General features: G+C 39.5%; 1 long non-coding RNA gene across 1 annotated transcript; it reads right to left on the reverse strand.

Moving 5' to 3' along the window:
• Window positions 1–4,096: 4,096 nt before the first annotated feature.
• On the reverse strand, window positions 4,097–6,521 carry LOC145004035 (uncharacterized). The gene is made up of 3 exons (XR_013662243.1): window positions 6,391–6,521; window positions 6,216–6,300; window positions 4,097–4,232 (listed from the first exon to the last, which is right to left on the reverse strand). It is a non-coding gene; the product is annotated as an uncharacterized LOC145004035 (long non-coding RNA).
• Window positions 6,522–7,313: the final 792 nt, after the last annotated feature.

Genomic DNA, 7,313 nt, shown 5'->3' on the forward strand with positions numbered 1-7,313 from the left:
AATCAGTCCTCAAAAACTCGGGAAGAGGGTTAATTGAGTGGGAAAAGACGTTGATGTGACCTAGGTAAGGTGGGGAGGCATGGCTGGTCAGAGAGTGGGTGTGGGGCGGTTGCTTGTGACTGCGGATCAATAACACTGCTTTGAATGCGAAGTTGGATTTAGCTTTGCTATTTCAATCGATTTTGAGAGTATTGTTCGCATTTGTATGAGTGTAGTCGATGAATTGATAAAGCTAGAACATATGAGTTTTGATTCGCAATTGGATTGATGATTGAGGGATGATTCGTGAAGAAAAACGCGAAGTCAAGGACTATGAAATTGTTGTTTGCAAGAATTTAAAAACTCGATTGTGGAGTTGTTGATGCTCATTTTGCGAAAGTAAAACAATCGAGTGTTCGCATCTATGAATCAACTTGAAGTCAATTGGGTTAATATTCGCATATGGGTTCAACATATGAATTTTTGATTTCGCAAGTTTAGAGTTCAAGAACTAAACTGTATTCGCATCTGGAATGAAAATTTTGTGAATCGCATTTGATTGATTAGGTTAAAATGCGAAGGGATGCGAAGGGTGTAAGAATGAAGATGCGAAAGTGATTAATGCGAAGGGATGCGAAGGGTGTAAGAATGAAGATGCGAAAGTGATTAATGCGAAGGGATGCGAAGTATTTCACAGTAGAATGCGAATTGGGGAAGAAAACAGAAGATTTCAAATATTGTCCCTGGAGTTTCGCATTTTTGGATATAAATACTCAACTTCGCAAATGGGGTCATAAAATGATGAAATTGCAGAAGAGTTTCGCATTTTTGGAAATAAATACTCAACTTCGCAAATGGGGTCATAAAATGATGAAATTGCAGAAGAGTTTCGCATTTTTGGAAATATAAATGAAAATATATCTTTTGTTGTTTTAATTAAGGAAATGAATATTTTATATGAATACTCACCAGGAAAAACGCATATCATACATTCCCGATGAGTATGCATCATTGTTTTATCAGTTTGGCTCGCCACGTACTACAGTTTTTAGGTTAAAGAGATCTAGTTGTACGTACTTTTCGATTCATGTTTTCTTATTAGAGTAGTGGGTTGTTTAGTAAATACTGAACGTAAGTCCAAGTACACAAGGGTTAGTTGAGCTGAGAGGTTTGACTTGTTGACTTTATTTGACTTTGAATTGACCAGAATTTGACGGTTGTCACATCATCCCCCCGTTAAAGGGAATTTCGTCCCGAAATTTGCACTTCGAATGGGGATCCAGGAATTTAGAGGAAAGATGGGGATGACTTTTCGTAGTACGAGAATTTGATTATGGTAAGGAATAACTCGCCCGATGTCACATGATTACTACTATGCATGCTTTAATCGATGCTAGATTTAGCATATAGAGAAATTCGGGATCTAAATGTCGATGTTAGGAACACGTACTGATATTTGCGGGCAGTTCCGGAGTGGTTTCTCCTTCGGTGATTGCAAACACCCTCCCGCCACCACCAGCATCTCTTGTCCTTGGGCATTCCCTTATAAAGTGTCCCGTTTCTCCACACTCGTAACAGGTTGGGCTTGCTCCAGAGCCGGGTACCTGGTTGATGGGTCGTGCTGGTGCCTTACAGAAACGAGCAGTGTGCCCCTCTCTGTCGCAGTTTTTGCAATGCAACTTTCGACAAGCCCCAGTGTGATGGAAGTTACACTTGTTGCATTTTGGAAGTGTTCCTGCGTATGGTTTCATGGGAGTTGGTGTGGTGAGGGTTGTGGCAGCATGAACAGCAAGGATCTGTTGCTTCTTAGCGAGGCCTTGGGTTGATTGGTCTTTCTTGTTGTCCCAAAACTTTCTTTCGTTGTTCCCTCCTCTTGCTTGGGTATGGGTGGTTGCCATAGTGTCATGGCGGGCATGGTGGTCAATGAGTTGTTGTGCTAACTCCTTGGCGCTGTCGAAGGTAGTTGGTCTTGAGGCGAGCACGCTATCTTGAATTTCGGGGGACAATCCCCAGAGGTAACGCTCCAACTTTTTGTCTTCCGGGGTGACCATAGCGGGACAAAGGAGTGCTAGATCACAAAATCGGTTGGTGTAAGTTGTAAGGTCGGAGCCTGCCATTCTGAGATTCCATAGTTCTTGCTCCAGCTTTTGCACTTCACCTCTTGGGCAATATTCCTTCAACATCATCTTCTTTAAGTCCTCCCAACTTAACGAGTTAGCCACTGCAAGCGTAAGCGACTTAACTTTGCCGTTCCACCAAGTGAGAGCTCTTCCGATGAAGGTGAATGTCGCGTACTTGACTTTGCTCGCTTCGGGGCAAGCGCAAATCTCAAAGATCGCTTCGGTCCTCTCGAACCATTGAATTAGTGCGAGGACACCCCCACTTCCATCAAAGGAATCGGGTTTGCCATTTGTGAAGTCCTTGTAAGTGCATTCCCTTGTGCGTCCTGCACTATCCCCGTGGTTAGGGTTTGTGGCTCCAGATCCAGCACCACCATTGCTATTTGTGCCAATTTGTGACATTGCAGCTACCACGGCTGCTGTCACTGCAGCTTGGAACATTTCAGGATCAAACTGGGGAGGTGGCGTCGGAGGTGGTGGCGCTGTGCTGCCCGAAGGTCTGGGTCTTTTCCTTGGTGGCATTGTTCTGTCATGAGTTTGCAAAAAGGAAAAATGATCAGATGATAAGTTTCTACTAGTAAAGACAAGTCAGTTGTTATAGAATTTGATTTTTCCTGCATTTTTCTTCGATTTAAGAATTCCTTATATGTAGTTCATAAAGGAAGTCCATATGAATGAACTTCACGAGTTAGTGGGTTTTGTGGTTTCTCTTAGATTTTTCACGAGTGTGTTCAAGGCGCTTGGTGCGGATCGTATGTATTCTTGCATTTGCATCAACCTTTGCGATACTATGGAGAGTCGTTCTACCCAGAATCTCGTTTCGGGCAACTCTATGGACCAGGATTGGAAAAATTGTATCTGTTTGAGCTTCCTTCGTTTATGTTGTAGAAGCTTCGTTCTCTACTAAACGACATATGTTGGTCTTGTTCTTTGCTCCAGGTTTCCAAGCACTCTACCCAAGGAGGCGTCGGGCCTTGAAAAGTTGGACAAGGGTTAGGATTCGGAACAAGAGTCATCGGGGTTAAGTTCTCCACTTCAGGGTCGGAATCAGAACCATCAGCATAGCCTTCAGCTTGGTGGCCATCTACAGGGGTTGGGTAATCATTCTCTGGCTCCTCTCCGAGCCATTTGGTATTGTCGTGGTTAGGGTAGTACGGGTCGTCGTGTGGATGGAAATCCAGCCATGATATCTTCGCGAGAAATGGGGATATAAGAAACAATTAAGCAAACGTACTAATTAGTTAATTATACGATGATCTTTATCAGGTACTTCAACAAATTGTTTAGTGCATACTAATTATATGTATTCGGGACAGGATAGACCTTCGAATAAGCGACCCTAACTCTAAATCCCCAATCCAACGAGAACAGGAAGTAGAGCAAAGATCCACAGATTCTAAGTCTATGACGTCCTGGATACATAAAATTTTAATGTATCCACTAAGCAACTATTGACCTATTGATAAAGATCTATTTAGTTCTCACATATGTAATTTTAATAATGCCAAAATACCCCTATGGTATTTCATTGTGGTAGTGTTGGTAAATTTTTAGACTTGTTGCCACATCACAACCATTCTTGGGCATATGCTAATCACTCCTCGGACCAGCATAGTTGATCAGGCTATGCTATTCCCAAGACTGATCATACATCCCCAGGCTTACCTGTGATGTCCAACAATCTTTACTTTTGTTTTGTCCTAAAATGATGCTGACCTTAGTATGTATGCATGCATGTATACTTTTAACAAAAGTTATTTATTCTTAAAGGTATAGTGGTTTTGAAATCTTAAAATCAGAGACCTTAGTCCCAATGCATTTATAGTTTGTATATCTTATGTGGTTCGATATACTTAGTTCACTATAAACAATGCTCTGATACCAATCTGTCACACCCCCAAACCAAGGATGGCGGAAACGTCTGGGGGTGGAGGACTTCATGTACAGTATCACAACAACGTGTATAATAGTGCTCAAAGTAAAAACAACCACCATAAATATAATTGCAAAAGTTACACCAAAGTATATGTTTACATGTTTCAAAAGCAATTACATTATGATGACAAAATAAATTTGTTGACGGTTTAGCGTCCCATCCTCAAAGCGATGAAGTTTGCCTGTTTCACTGACTTCCTGAGAATACAAGTAGTTTTAAAGAGTGTCAACACAAAGGTTGGTGAGTTCATAAGAGTTTTGTTTGAAGTAGAAACCGTTTTTCCTTGTAAAATCGATTTAGTTTGATTTCCAGAAAATCCAATATTTTCTTAGTTAAGTATGAATAGAAATAATCCTGCATGATGCATTAATGAACCCTAGAGTAATCCGTAGAGTTCCTCTATAATCGTCCAACATATATAAGTTATATAAGGTTTAACTTAGATAAAACGTTGAATATAGTGGGTCTGCCCCAGGTCCACAACCCAACGAGGAACAGGAGATGAGGCGGGCACCACCAATTCTAGGCCAATCAAGACTAAACTCTTATATGACTCAAACATATACGCTCAGCGACCATAGTTGAAGTCTAACAATTCTAGAGGAAATATAGTTTAATATCATAATAACTTTGTATAGAGACCCGGTACTTTGTATCTGTACCCCTTTTTGTATAGAGACCCGGTACTTTGTATTTGTACCCATAGAGATAAAAGGTGATTTTAAATCAACATAAAACTCATTTAGGTTTTTAAAAATAAAATCCCGTAAACTTATGGATTGTTCCCTATGTGAGCCGTTATAATCATACTATGACTATGTGAACCTGCCACGACGTTCTCAGTGTCGCGAAAAATGAAATGACATTTGTCACCCGTAGACCTGCAGATCCCACTGTAGCTAGCAGCGAGGTGTGGGGTGTCAATCCCAATATAGATCTATATACAAGTATCACGTTCTCCCTCAAGGAGATTCTGATTATAACTACCAGGAATTATATCCCGCACTCGGACGTACGGGGAGATAGAGAGATAGAGAGAAAGAAAAGATAGAGAAACTCACAATATAGGATAACAAGTTTATTGTTCCCTATGTGAGCCGTTATAATCATACTATGACTATGTGAACCTGCCACGACGTTCTCAGTGTCGCGAAAAATGAAATGACATTTGTCACCCGTAGACCTGCAGGTCCAACTGTAGCTAGCAGAAAGGTGTGGGGTGTCAAACCCAATATAGATCTATATACAAGTATCACGTTCTCCCTCAAGGAGATTCTGATTATAACTACCAGGAATTATATCCCGCACTCGGACGTACGGGGAGAGATAGAGAAACTCACAATATAGGATAACAAGTTTACGTTAAATGTTTGTGAATATAAATATTTCTTGTATGAATGTACCCTTCTTGTACGAGTGCGTAGAGTGACGTATCATAAACTATACCTATTATAGTTTATCAAAAATGTATGTACTATGTATGAACCCTTTTTATGGAAATGTAACTAGTGTTGTGAATTTATCAAACTATACCTCTTATAGTCTAATAATACGTGTTCCAAAATGAATGGATAATATTTAATATTTAATATGAATGTCTTAATTTTCAGTTCATAATGATAAACTAACATGGAAACACATTCAAATATTAGAACTTATGATTATACACTTTGCTCAACATAATACAAAGTGTTATGATATTTACATGCTGTTGGCTAACTTTAGCCATTCTGCCCTGTATTTGGAAAAATCATAGAAAAATCATACGAAGTCGAAAACTAGATCCGTAAATTCTGAGAGTTCACAAAATGTGTCTAGTTTGCTCATAAATTTTATCTCAATTTATAATGACCTCTAACTTGGGTGAAAAAGTCCAAGATCACAGACTGGTCCGGATTGTTGTTTGAAATGATAGGCAGTTTTGTAAAAATCGCCATAAATTGTAGAAAAATCGTATGGAGATGTGCAAGTAGCCATTTTAAAGCTAAAAACTTGAACTATTTGCACCTTGTACAGTTTTGAAAACAAAAATGTGTAAGATGCCCAAAACAGTCCGTGAATGGAGTTGAACTTTTCTGATGAAGGCTGTTAGAAAAATCTAGTTATGTTCTTAGTGTTTTAACTTGTATTCCCCCCCTGAAAACTTGAGAAAACATGAAAATGTAGGGGTATGAACTCACCTTGAGTGATTTCAGTAGATACGTGTTGAAGATGGAAAGTGTTCAACCCAAGAACACTTGAAGAATCACTTGAAGATTCGAAGCTCTAACACAATTATGAGAGAGTTTGTCTAAGATATCCATGATTTGAGTGGAAATAAATGAGATAATCATAAAGAGAATGGATTATGCTTACCAAATGTGGAGGAAAAACTCAAGATCAGCCCTTGAATCTCGAATTTCTAGAGAGAGAAAGTGAGAGAGGAAAGAGTTTGATCTTCTTGTGAAATGAGAGCAAAATGAGGGAAATGAGGAGAGAGGATGAATAATCAGTCCTCAAAAACTCGGGAAGAGGGTTAATTGAGTGGGAAAAGACGTTGATGTGACCTAGGTAAGGTGGGGAGGCATGGCTGGTCAGAGAGTGGGTGTGGGGCGGTTGCTTGTGACTGCGGATCAATAACACTGCTTTGAATGCGAAGTTGGATTTAGCTTTGCTATTTCAATCGATTTTGAGAGTATTGTTCGCATTTGTATGAGTGTAGTCGATGAATTGATAAAGCTAGAACATATGAGTTTTGATTCGCAATTGGATTGATGATTGAGGGATGATTCGTGAAGAAAAACGCGAAGTCAAGGACTATGAAATTGTTGTTTGCAAGAATTTAAAAACTCGATTGTGGAGTTGTTGATGCTCATTTTGCGAAAGTAAAACAATCGAGTGTTCGCATCTATGAATCAACTTGAAGTCAATTGGGTTAATATTCGCATATGGGTTCAACATATGAATTTTTGATTTCGCAAGTTTAGAGTTCAAGAACTAAACTGTATTCGCATCTGGAATGAAAATTTTGTGAATCGCATTTGATTGATTAGGTTAAAATGCGAAGGGATGCGAAGGGTGTAAGAATGAAGATGCGAAAGTGATTAATGCGAAGGGATGCGAAGGGTGTAAGAATGAAGATGCGAAAGTGATTAATGCGAAGGGATGCGAAGTATTTCACAGTAGAATGCGAATTGGGGAAGAAAACAGAAGATTTCAAATATTGTCCCTGGAGTTTCGCATTTTTGGATATAAATACTCAACTTCGCAAATGGGGTCATAAAATGATGAAATTGCAG

This window comes from Lactuca saligna, chromosome 7 (genome assembly GCF_052625555.1).
Source record: "Lactuca saligna cultivar CGN05327 chromosome 7, ASM5262555v1, whole genome shotgun sequence".
NCBI classification, from domain to species: domain Eukaryota; kingdom Viridiplantae; phylum Streptophyta; class Magnoliopsida; order Asterales; family Asteraceae; genus Lactuca; species Lactuca saligna.